A 14,001-nucleotide genomic window follows, 5' to 3' on the forward strand; every position below is an offset into this window, starting at 1 on the left:
TCCTAAAAAAATATTGTAATTCTCATCTAAAAAATATTCCTAATTGTGGGATCATAAAACTCATAGCCCTTAGTTCGATCAGAATTTCCTTTACTCTCATACTTTATAGACATCAAAGAAGTCAAGAGTGATGTCATCTCAACCTTATCGTTTTTAGCAAAAAATTTCTCAATTTCGTCAAAAAAACTTTGTTCTGAGTAATATCTTAAGATTCTGTGCCCCTAAAGGTTTTTGGAATGCTGTGCTTCATGATAATTAGACTCATGCGATTTGAATGATCCCACCTCTCAAAATCCCTTTTAACATAAATGGTGTTTTGTGCAATGAGAGGTACATATTGTTATTCCCTTAGTGCAACGTCTATGTCTGTATAGCCAAGCATTATAAGTAAGTGCATTTTTCTTCCATTGAATTTTTTCCCATTAAGCATGGGTATAAAATTTATATTAGCTAACATTGTGGCAGCAAAAGATAAACTAGTTGAATCCATGACAAACTAGATAAAAACAAGCTCACATCAATATTCATAAGTAAACAATAAATTCAAAATAATGGCTAATCTCATCTCAAGATACCAAACACAACATTAATATCAAGTCTTTGCACAGTAATATTAATAGTAAGCGGTACTCTTGTTGTAGCAATCAAACATTGACAATAAATTATGTCAAACAATGAATTAATCTTTAGACTAACATATTGCTCTCATAAAGTACCTTATAATTGTTACATATTTATCACCACAGTTATTGTTGAAATTCAATCGAATATTAACTTACCTTTGGGTCAATTAATAAACGCATGAATCACAAAAACATGTAATCATCTTAATATTTTAAATAAACTAATTTACACAAAAGAGGTCACTTTGGCGGCATTTTGTTTCAACTAATCTATTTAAAATATTAGAAATTCTTAATTAAAAATCAAAGCCAAAATCAGAATTTATTTGTTTCAAAATATTTTTTAATTTCCTCTTTCAATCAAATTAAAAGATAATAGTATATATATGTATATATATTTATCCCAAAACAACATACATTAATGTTGACAAATATAATAATAGCTGAATAAATCAAAATAACCTCACATAAGACTTTAAATTTAATCTAAAATAATTTGAATAAAGGAAAATCTCATATTAAGATATCGAGACACTCCATTAATATTTCATCTTTGGAAAAATATTAATTTGTAAGTGATATCTTGGTGTAGTAATCAAACACTGACAATAAGAACATGCCTAACAATAAATCTTTCTTTGGGCCGATTTATTACTCACATGTAAAATTGGATAATGGTCACATGTTTATTACCATAGTTATACATGTAATATTATTAACATTCCTTTGAGCTGATCAATATTAATGTAGCTTAAATTACGTGCATACAACTTTTATATTTTATAACAAAATAATTTCAATAACAAAAATCACTTTGGCAACTTATTATTTCAATTAAGTTATTTTAATATATATATATATATATATAAATATACCAATATTCAAATTTAAAATTTACCCATTAGTCAAAGGTGAAAACTATTTTTTATTGCTTTATAGATTCTCAAATAACCTAAAATAAGGTTATCTTAATAATGCAATAAAAAACTGAAAATCTTAATATTTGACTTTTTTTTGTTCCAAAACCATATATATCAAAATCAAACAAAAATAATGTAGTGGTTCAAAGCCAAATAATTAACAAGCACATGTATTCATAATTTTGGTATAGACAAAAACACCAAAGCAATTCATGCATATACATTTATTCATAATCAAATAGAAAAACTTACTCTGAATATATCATGTAAATCCAAAGTTGTATTTATGATTAAACAAATATTTGCATGAATACTTCCAAAATATTTTCAAGCCAATAAATCTCAAAAATAAAATCATAATAGTTGGCATATCCCACAATTCAAACAATAAACCATATCATCATAATTTAACCAAATATTTGGAACAACAAGATGCCAAAACCTAATATTTAGAGCCAAACTTAAAACCAAATTATTTAAACATGTATATAGTTGACATGAATTTACACCCAAGCACCCATAAAATTAAATATATAACCATAACAAAAAAAAATTTAACAACTTCAACTATATCCATCAAAACTTAATTTATATATCTTATTGAATAATGGTTATAAACGCCTATTCATGCAAACTAAAATCATGCATTAATCCTCAAAATCATTGATATGCATATAATATACATACCCAATATATACACACAATTATAATAATAGGAAAATATACTGGCTTACCTTACATATTTCATGTAAACTCAATTTATATTCATGATAAAAGACATTATCGTAAAACTTATTTATATGCACAAATACTTAAAAAAAATACATAATCACCAAATATAAAAAGAATCCCAAATTGTATAGAAGCCTTTATATGCACAACTACTTATGAAAATTCATAGCCACCATATTAAAAAATCCCAAATATTTTAATTTTAGTCGGGTTCCATAAGGACTAAAACTTATATAAAATAACTATAGAAGAAACCAAAAGTAATCATTCAGATATATAAATTGAATTCAATCATGAATATAATTCATCATGAATAAAGATAAAAGATGATAATTCCATATACATTCAACCACAAATAGAAAATTTAAAACAAATAGTGAGAAAAGAAAAAATCTTAACATAATTCATTTATTCTATTATCAAGTGAATTAACTTTCAAAACCAATTATACAACCCAATTGGGTTTCTTCAATTGCAAAATTTGTAAGTCTATAACTTTAATCTAATAATGACTTTAACCAAAATTTATAAAATAATTGTGCGAAAAGAAGAGAAAGAAATCTCACAAATCAATTTTTATCAATTGATTATAAATAAATAACCTTCATCTTCCGAATATCATATGCAAATTTAAACTAGATTATATTTATAAAACCTTAAAACTTTATTTAAAGAATCAAAACTCAAAAATTTTATCAACAATCTCAAAGATTCAACATAGTATATAATTGAAATATCAAATCCATAAAATTAAAAAAGAAAAACGAATCAATCCAAAAATAAGAAAGAATCAATTCGTTCTCAATAATTCAACATGACGAGGCTCGGATGCCATTTCTTAGAACCGTAAATAATATCTAATATAAAATTAGAACTGTGAACTAGGATTTATCATGTCAAATCATCAAAAATAAATCAAGAACAAAACTAGATGCGGAAGCGTACCTGAATTCATCGATTTCTTGAAATCTACGAATCTTGGGGATTTGATCTTCTAAATTAACACACAAGTAATCCTGAAAAGGTGACTCTATCTTTTCTAGATGGATATTAGAAAAGTTATCTTGTTTGTAATTTGGGGACCATAACCCTAATATATATAACTTTGACACATTAAATTTCTAATTAGCCCATCATAAATTAGAAATTAGTTAATTGAATATCTACATATATTCAACCCATACTTTATTTAATAATTAAAGCCAAATAAACCGTAACCAAATTAGATCACTTTTAATTTGGACTAACCTATCAAGATAGTAAATAATAACATGTAATTACTCTTCTTATATATGTGATGTCTATATTTTCCAACAATCTACCACTTGAACCACATATATATATATACTAATTACTCTATAATTACATGTCGTTATATAACCTTATGACCTTGACATGATTCCTACAACCTTAATTCAAAAACAGGATGTGATATCCTGGTTAGTGAACCCAATTTCTACTAACCCGATTTTTAGGATGTGACAAGTGCTATCTATTCCTTAATCTCCTTCATAGTTTCTATAGATTTCTTGTCTATAGCAATTGTATTTTGGACGTTAAAAGCCATATTTAGCTTTGGGGAAAATGATTAAAATAATATGAAATAAATAATTTATTATTGAAATAATATGGGATCAAAATTATTTGTCCAAATGATATATTTGCTACATTAAAAATGGGCTTTATCAAGGCCAAAATCAAGATGAGGGTATCGACTTAAGCCTCCTCGAGGCCTACACACTTGACATGGATGAGATATGTCTCTTAAACCAAATTAAATATTGTTTTAAACCATTTACCCCTAGTCATTGAATATAGTTTTAACCATTCAGATCCAAAACCATCCCACCTAACCATTTAAACCCCAAATTGCCTAACCTAACCCTAATAAATTCCTTAAGCCTTAAACCTCTTATAAATTCTCTCCAGACCCAAACATTCCAAGGGCACACACACACACACAAAAAAAACCATCAATTCAACAAAAAAAAGTCCTCCCCACCCAAAATTCTAAAAATTCAAAAAAGGTCCCTCAAAAATATCTCAAATTTTTTAAAATTACCCTACAAAATCATTAATATTTTAGAAAGATACCCATAAAAATTGAAAAAAAATAAAAAAAAATTCAAATTTTGGTAACTTCCATCACTTTAATTTAAATTTATTAGGTTGTTAATTAACCAAAATAACCAAGGGGGTGAATTGGCCTTTTTAAAAAACTTGTTGAAGCAAAAGAAAATGTTTGAAATAATGAACACAATAATTTAGAATGGTTTGACCCCAATTGCCTACTCCATTAACTTAGTTGTCCACAACTAAGAATTTTCTTAAATTTAGTAATTTGATGAACCTTTGAGGACAATGTTTAACCTTACAACTCCCTTAAAGATTTCTACCCAAATATTAAGATACAAACCCTCTCAAAAGAGTAAAAAATAAGCAAACAAAGAAATAATTCTTACAAGATTAGGATTTTTTCCAATTAAGCACTAAGAAAAAGAAAACACTTGAGTTAATAAAAAAACAATAAATGCTCACAAGTGTATACAAGAAAAATATGAAGAATTGAAGCACAAAGGTTGATAGGATGGCTTTTTGATCTTTTTACTTTTTCTTGTTGTTGTTGAACCTTTGGAAGTTGGTATTTATAGTCCCAAATTGATTTCCAACCATTATGGTTGTTGTGGAATTGAATAGAGCCGTTAGGGATGTAAAAATAAATGCATTAATGTCACCTGCAACAACAGGTATCGATACCTTTTGATGGGTATTGATATTTCATCTTCCATAATTTGTTGTGGTAAATTAGAGTCTTTTTGACACTTAACAAGCTTCTTTTCTAACTCTTTTGTATTTTTTTATTATTGTTTCCATTTTTAGTAGTTTAAGTTTAATTTAAGCAAAATAAGAGTTTTTACGCAATTTTTAGCCATGTGATGACCTAATGGGCTAATACGGTCCTAGGGATGAATTGACGAGCCAATTGAGTGTGCATGACACTATTTTTGGGCTAAGAACGAGAAGGACGATGATAGTGTCATCACAATGGCATTTGGTGTCGCAATGTTGGACTTCGAAGCTAAGGAATTTAGCCTCGAAAGGCAATGTCGCAACACCGGAAGACGAACAAGAATAATTAAACCAAGGGTGTTTTGTCTTCACAATGAATATTTATTAGTTTTTAGGATTGTAATAAACCTAATTAGATAAAAAAAATTGGCTATAAATAGGTGTGTTTAGCCTTACTTTAGGAGGCTTGGCTGATTGAGCCACTTAGTCTAGTTTTAAGTTTTTATTTTAGTCCAATTTAGCCCTTTCATGTTACAAAATAGAATTTCTTTCTTTGTTTAACTTAGATTGTTCAAGCTTTTAATTAAATAGTTTTTATATATTTCTTTTTGGTTTTCAATTGCAATAGAGATTGTCTTCACAATTGTCAAAAGAAATCTGGCTTTTGTGAGCAAGTTGATATAAAAACTGATCAATTCTCGTATTCCTTTTTTCTATTTAATTTTCTTCTTCACATGTTGAATATAAAATTAGGGAAAATTGTGTCTAGATCCATGAGTATAACCATTTTCTATTATTGTAGTTGGAAAAAAACCCACAGTATAACCATTTTCTATGTTGAAGATGTTAAAAATTTTTATGGCTATATATCACTCCCAAGCCTCAGAAAAAGTGCACTCGACATTGATGGCTTCTTAATCTCGGCATTGGTAGTAGGCTTAACCTTAACACTAGGAGTAGGTAAGGAGGATGATGCCTACTGCAAAATCTCAGAGGAAGTACACTCATCATTGATGACATCTCAATCTTGGCATCGACATTAGGCATAAGAGAAATATATGAAGGCTCTACAATATTTGGAGGCAAAGAGGTGCGATGCTCTTGCAGAGGAGCATCGCCACCTCCACTTAGTGGATAAACAGTCATTGCATTATGAAAAATGATATCACCAATGTACTTAGTGTAATTACGCAACAAAAAAAACCAAAAGATAAAATTTATAACGTTACTGATAGAATACGATGATGCAAATGAAAGGTCAATAAATATTATTGTACTTTCAAACTTAAATTTGGGTAACACCAACCTAGATAAACAAAAAATCATGACTCTTAAATAGTAACAAATCCATACCAAATATTCGTTCATACCATTCTACCAAGCTATTTTATACAGGAAATAAGAATCACCCCAGCTGTTTATAAACTTTACATATGTCTTAACTAAAACCTCGTATTTCCTAAAAATATGTGTAAACATTATTAGGGAACAAATGATTAGTGAGAAGAATAAACTAAAAAAAAGAAACATAATAGTAACATAATACCATGGACTATAAATGCCTTAAAAAACTTTTCTCCTAAAGCTGAAAATGAGAGAAGGTAAAGCATCACCGCATAAGTTGCTATAAAAAGGAGTATACATGTAGCAATAACTTTTCCATACATTTTAGAATTGAAACGAAGTAAAAAATGAAGAGGGTGTGAAAGGGGAGGAAGGTTGAAAGAAAAGTGTAGAAAGTAAGGAGCTAGATGGATTGAAGGTGTCGGGAATAAAGTAGAGACTTTGAAGTGTTGAAGGAAGGCAGAAGAACGTACGGAGCTTGGACGGTTGAAGGAAGACTGAAGAACGTAGAGAGCTTGAAGGGTTGAAGGAAGCGAGAAGAAAATATGGAGTTTAAAGGGTTGAAAGAAGGCTTGTGATTTTTGTGTGATCTTCTCGCTGTAATTTTCAAATTCTTAGCTCTTTGTGATTTTTTTCATATTCTAAATAAAAAAGAGAATTTATTATAATGGGACTAAAACCACAATATAACCATTTTTTGAGTTGAAAATGTTAACAATTTTTACGGCTTTATGTCACTCTCAAGCCTCGGAGTAGGCGCACTCGATATTAATGGCTTTTCAATCTCAGCACCAACAGTAGGTTCAACTTCAAAACTCGAAGTAGGTACAGAAGGGTGATGCCTGCTCCCAAACCTTAAAGCAAGCACATCATTGATGACATCCCAATCTCAGCACCGCTTGTAGGTATAGGAGAAATAGACAAAGACTCGATAATATTTTGAGGCATAGGAATGTGATGCTCTCGTAGAGCAGGATCGCCACCTTCATTTGATGGATCAAAAACCGTTGCATTATGCAAAACGCTATCATCGACGTACTTAACATAACTCCGCAATAACAACAATCTAAAAGATAAAACTCCAAATGTAATTGTTTTATTCGTTAAATTGTGACTGATACAATACCTTAATGCAAATGAAAGATCGATAAATATTATTGTATTTCCAAACTTAAAATTGGGTAACACCCACATAGATGAATATAAATTTATAAATCCTAAATAGTAAAAAGTCCATACCAAACATTCGTCCATAACTTTCCACCAAGTTCTTTTATACAGGAAATAAAAACTTCCCCAACTATTTATAAACTCTACACATGTCTTAACTATAACCCCATATTTCCCTGAAATACGTAAACATTATCAAGGAACAAATGAGTATAGAGGAGAATAAATTGCAAAAAAGGGAACAAAACGTAACATAATACCATTGGCTCACAAACACCTTAAATAGCTTTTCTCCTAAATCTAAAAATGAGAGAAGGTAGAGCATCAATGCGTAAGTTGCTATAAAAATGATTATGCATGCAGCATTAACGTTTACATACATTTTATAGAAAAAAATAAGTAAAAGCTGAAGAAGTTGAGAAATGGGATGAGGAGAGTTGAAGGAAGAGGGAAGAAAGTATGGAGCTTAAAGAGTTAAAAGAATCAGGAATAAACTAGGAGGCTCAAAGGGTTGAAGGAATTGGGAAGAAAGTAGGAAGCTTGAAGGGTTGAAGGAAGATGGAAGATGAAAGAACGTAGAGAATTTGAAGAGTTAAAGCAAGAGGGAAGAACATAGAGATCTTTAACGGTCGAATGAATTTGAAAGAAAATAGGGAGCTTCAAGGGTGATAAGTCGTAATTTATACATATTTTATCCCATGCTTAAGCACATTTTTGGATGAATTATCATTAGATTTGTGGAATTTGATACTCCTAATCCTTTAATTTCATGTTTTATACTTAGGTGAGCATAGGAGAGTAAAAAGAGCGAGAAATGGGCCAAAAACGGAGAAAATGGGTCAACGTGGGGAATCAACACGGCCTGGAATTCCTCACGCCGGTAGACCACACACCCGTGTCTATTTAGCATACTCTAACACGGCCTAAGCCACCCCACACGGGCGTGTCCCTGTCGAGCTCAGGTCTAGTCCTACTCGAAAAAGGCCACTTTTGAGGGTTTTGAAGCATACTAAAGTTTATATAAACACCCGAGGAGGCACCTAAAGGTGACACACGGAGTAGGAGGAAAGGAATTACTCGAAAAAAGCTGGTTGATCCATCTCAGAAGCCAGATTCTCCTTCAAGACTGAAGATCTCCCTTCAATTTCCACCAGGGTTTTTTGGGTATCTTTATGTTTTGTTATTATTATTCTTCTGAGATGTTTTCTTTTTCACATATGAACTAAATCCCCTAAATACCTGAGGGGGATGAAACCTAAGACGGATCTTGTCACTATTTTCTGAATTATATGATAAATACTTGATTTGCTCTTAATTGTGTGTTCTTAATTCTTGCTTTAATATTCCAGGATATTGATTCAAGTATTGATGTGCTTATTTAGAGGAGGAAAAGTTCCTGTCTAATAGTAGATCTAGCATAATTAAGCGGAGTTGATTGCACCCCTAGACATAGGGCGACATAAATCTGTCGGGTTAGGGTCAAACCTTATAAAGGAATCCATAAATCGAGTTAATGCAACACTAGGGGTTTTAATTAAAAAGAGATTTCAATTAATCAACCTAGGGTTAGACGTTGTTAGTCTCGAGAGAGATAATAATATAAATTAGGGATTTCTACGGATCAAGTCAAGTGAATAAATCGTCTAATTCAGAGTCAAATAACAAGTGAAGTTTAGGTGGATTCTTCCTTGGGTATTGTCTAAATCGATCAGTTTCCCAAAAAGTATTTCCCCAGTTTACTTCCTGTGCATTCTTAGTTTAGTTAATTAGTTTAGATAAAGCAAACCCCCTTATTTTTAGGCTAGACAATAAAAAGAAGGTTAATACTAGTACTTTTAGTTCCTATGGGTTCGACATTCCGGTCTTGCTATAAGCTATACTACTGTTCGATAGGTGCGCTTGCCTTTATCGTGATAATAGTTAGTTTTCAAGTACGATTAATCATAAATATAAAACTTATCACGCACATCAAGTTTTTGGCACCGTTGCCGAGGAACTAAGATATTAGGAACGCTTAGTTTTTATTACTTTAGCCATTTATTTTTATTGCAATTTAAATTTATATTTACTTAAATTATTAAAATTTTCTTTTATTTTCTTCTAGCAGGTTTTTATAGTTTATGACTAGAAGAAACCCGTCAGGACCTCTACTTTTTGATAGTAAGATCAAAAGCATAGCTCGCAGAAATCGAAGAGAAATAAGGCAAAGCCTACGATACATAGAGGAAGGGCAAGAGGACGATAGTCAAACTACAACCGAAGGGATGGCTGAAAATCAAAATAATCAGCTACCTCCTGTGGTTGCCGCAGATCCAATAAATTAGAATCCTACTCCTCGTACTATGTATAATTATGCTAAACCTAATTTAACAGGAGCTGAATCGAGTATGCTATTGCTGCAATAATTTTGAACTGAAACCTAACACAATTCAAATGATACAACAGTTTGTTCAATTTGATAGTTTGCAGGACGAGGATCCAAACACTCATTTGGTGAATTTTCTGGAGTTCTGCAACACTTTTAAGATCAATGACATTTTTGACGATGCAATACGCCTTTGGTTGTTTCCATTCTCATTGAGGAACAAAGCCAAACAATGGTTGAACTCGTTACCACGAGGGTCAATCAACTTGGGAACAAATGACCGAAAATTTTTTACTAAAATATTTTCTGCCGACTAAAATGGCTAAACTAAGGAATGATATTTCTTCTTTTGTGCAGATGGATTTAGAAACTCTTTATGATGCATGGGAGAGATACAAGGACCTATTGAGAAGGTGCCCTCACCATGGGTTACCTTTATGGTTACAGGTTCAGACTTTTTACAACGGTGTGAACCCCTTAACAAGGCAACTTATCGATGCAGCCGCCGATGGAACTTTGAATAATAAGACACCTGAAGAGGCTTATGAATTTATAGAAGAGATGTCACTAAATAATTATCAGTGGCAAGTCATGAGAACAAAGCAAACAAAAGCAGCCGGTGTTTTCAACCTCGACGCGGTTACTATGCTATCTAACCAGGTAGAACTATTAAATAAAAAGATTGACGGTTTGTATGGTTCTACTTAGATACATCCAGTGATGATGTGTAATTCAAATGGAGGAGGATTTTACACAGAATATCAATCCTTCAACCCTAGCACCGAGGAGGAACAAGTTCAATATATGGGTAACAATAATTCTAGACCTCAAAATAACCCAGACAGTAACACTTATAATGCAGGCTGGAGGAACCATCCCAACTTCTCGTGGGGTGGCCAAGGAAATCAAAGGCCACAACATCCCCCAGGTTTTCAACAACCACCTTACCAGTAGGAAAAGAAGCCGAACCTTGAGGAGATGCTACCAAAATTTATCTCGGTGTCGAAACTCATTTTTAGAATACCGAGACAACACTTAAGAATCAACAAGCATCGATCCAAGGGCTTGAAACTCAGATAGGCCAGCTTGCTAAATTGATTTCTGAACGACCACAAGGTAATTTGCTGAGTAATACTGAAACTAACCTAAGGGAGCAGCTCAATGCGATTACCATTCAAGATGAGGAAGGGTTAGTTGAACCTGAACCAGAACCGATACAAAGATTTGTGGTAAGTAAAGGTAAAAGAGAGGTGGACCACAGTGAGCAAAAATCGGTAAGTAGAGAATACAAACCTTGTGTGTCATACCCCAGAGCGACAAGGAAAGACCACACAGACGAACAATTTGGTAAATTTATTAAATTATTAAAGAAATTACATATTAACTTACCGTTTATTGAAGCTCTTTTGCAGATGCCACACGTAGTTAAATTTTTAAAGGAGTTTTTAGCAAATAAGCGGAAGTTGGATGAGGCGTCGCATGTAGAGTTGAATGTAGTTTGCTCAGCCATTCTACAGAATAAGCTACCCAACAAGTTGAAAGATCCAGAGAGTTTTACAATTCCTTGTTTAATTGGTAGTTTAAACATTAACAATGCTTTGGCTGATTTAGGGGCTAGTATTAATGTCATGCCCTATAAAATGTTTAAACAACTAGGTCTTGGGAAACCCAAACAAACTAGGATGAGCATTCAATTGGAAAATAAAACAATTAGATTTTCTAGGGGTATTATTGAAGATGTACTTGTTAAAATTGAAAAATTTATATTCCCAATTGATTTTGTTGTTTTAGATATAGAAGAGGATAGTGACGTGCCTTTAATTTTAGGACGACTTTTTTTAGCAACTGCTAGAACTATTATTGATGTTGGTACAAGTGAACTCACACTTCTTTTGGGTGATGAAACAATCACTCTTCAAGCTCGTAATTCGAGTAACACATCGAATATTGAAGGTGGTTGTATAAATCATGCTACTAATACTGATCCTGTGGTGCAACCTTCTTTGCAGAAAACACGTTTGAAAAGCATAAATGAGCCATGTTCAAGTAACAATAAAGGACCCATCTATGAAAAGCGAAGGCTACAAATTGAGGAACTAGATGAATGGCGTACACAGAAACCGAGAACACATGATAAACCGATATCATGCCATGACAGACTCAATGTTTTATCAAATCAACTTAAGGTTGGAGACAAAGTACTATTAAATGTGGCAGACCCTCATATTACCACTTTTGAACCCAATGGAGCAATCCTTTTTACGGTACTTAACATTTTTCTATACAGTACAGTCGAGGTAACTCATTCCAAATTTAGCACTTTTAAGGTAAATAGTTCTCGTCTAAAACCTTATTTTGATAAGATTGATAGCAGGAATGAGGAGTTCAACTCCTTGAACCATCATGACTATGCGAAATCGAGGTAAGTCAAGCTAAGACTATAAATAAGTGCTTCTCGGGAGGCAACCCGAGCACTAACGGTGTTAATTTCTTTAAATTTTAGTTTGTAACATCTAAATCATTAACTGAGTCCTTGAACACAGGTTTTCCAAATCCACATGGCCAGGCACACAGGCATGCCTTAGGCCGTGCTCATACCACGGGCGGCAACACGGCTGTGTGAAAACAGAGCAAAATTTTTGCCAAAACACGGGATTCGATACATTGCCATGGCCGTGCGACATGGTTGTGGGCAATCCTGCCAAATCAACACGGGCGTGCAACACGCCCGTGGCTATAAGCCGTGGTAGAAATTGAGAAATTAACATAGGGGTGCGACACACCTGTGGTTACCACCTGTGGTCGAAATTGTCAAAATGTACTATCAGAACACTTACCGCGCATACTTACCGAATTGGGCCCGTTGGCCCATGAACCCGATCTTTGGCCCATTAAGCCCAATTTATCAAAATGTACGAAATCACGCGTACTGCAGTTTATTACTTTAGATTACCAAATATACAAACCCAACTATCTTACGAGCATTCGCACACTCGCAAATTCCCAAAATACCGGCTTTTCGGCATTTCGACTTTTTGGCTTTTGCCAATCTAGTCTATGAGAGGGTGTCAGTTACACACCTGTTTGCGATGATATGCTGACGAGATCCACACACGAACCACCTACAATTGGATTACTAACACGTTAATCTAACTATTCAAATACAAACTACGTTTTAACCCCTTACAATATTCGGCCAACCACACCTACAGATCATAGTAAGCTTATAAGAAAACAATACGCAACTCATTAACAAATTTTTGTCAATGTTTACCACATAATCATAATTTCACTGCAAGCTGTCTTCCTAAGCAACAGTCACTAAATTATTTATAATTGGAGCTATGAAACTCCAAATCAAGTGCCGTTAATTTTCCCTGAAAATAGACTCATATATCTTCTATCCATAAAATTTTCAGAATTTTTGGTATGGCCAATCAATACCAGATTTTTCTTAAATTTTCCCATGTTTCAATGTTTGACTAATCTGATCACTCTTCATTACAAATCAAATTTCTCATTGTACAGAATTCAAAATATGTTCTCGTTTATTCCATTTGAAACTAGACTCATTAAGCTTTAATTACATAATTTATGCAGCTTCTAACTCATCTCCCACAATTTATGGTGATTTTCCAAATTCACGTTACTACTGCTGTCCCAAGCAGATTTATTACCAAATCACTCTTTCACACCTAACTTGCATGCTTGTTATTTAAACATGTATATCACCAATGAATCATCACATATCTATGATTTTACTTAAGTATAATCTCCATTTCATCATTTTAATGCACAACATGTTAGCCGATTTTTCCCCTTAGTATCTAAGGCACATGCATGCTCATTTGTTTGGCTCAACTTCACCTATCTTCCATTTTTCATCAAAAGAACATGAAACAATAACCATTTCCTTCATTTTAATTCATGACTAAATGCTCACAACACAACTAAAAACCAAAATATGCTTCAAGAGTTAAGGTAGAATCAAGAAGAACTCATGAACATCAAGATAGAAGCAAACTACCATGAACTTACCTTCAATTTTCTTCCCCAA

General features: G+C 32.6%; 1 non-coding gene across 1 annotated transcript; it reads right to left on the reverse strand.

Annotated features, from left to right (window-relative positions):
• Window positions 1–10,268: 10,268 nt before the first annotated feature.
• Window positions 10,269–10,375, reverse strand: LOC128282666 (small nucleolar RNA R71). Its single transcript, XR_008273020.1, has one exon. It is a non-coding gene; the product is annotated as a small nucleolar RNA R71 (small nucleolar RNA).
• Between the last annotated feature and the right edge of the window lie 3,626 nt (window positions 10,376–14,001).

The sequence above is a fragment of the Gossypium arboreum genome, chromosome 10 (assembly GCF_025698485.1).
Source record: "Gossypium arboreum isolate Shixiya-1 chromosome 10, ASM2569848v2, whole genome shotgun sequence".
In the NCBI taxonomy this organism is placed as follows: Eukaryota; Viridiplantae; Streptophyta; class Magnoliopsida; order Malvales; family Malvaceae; genus Gossypium; species Gossypium arboreum.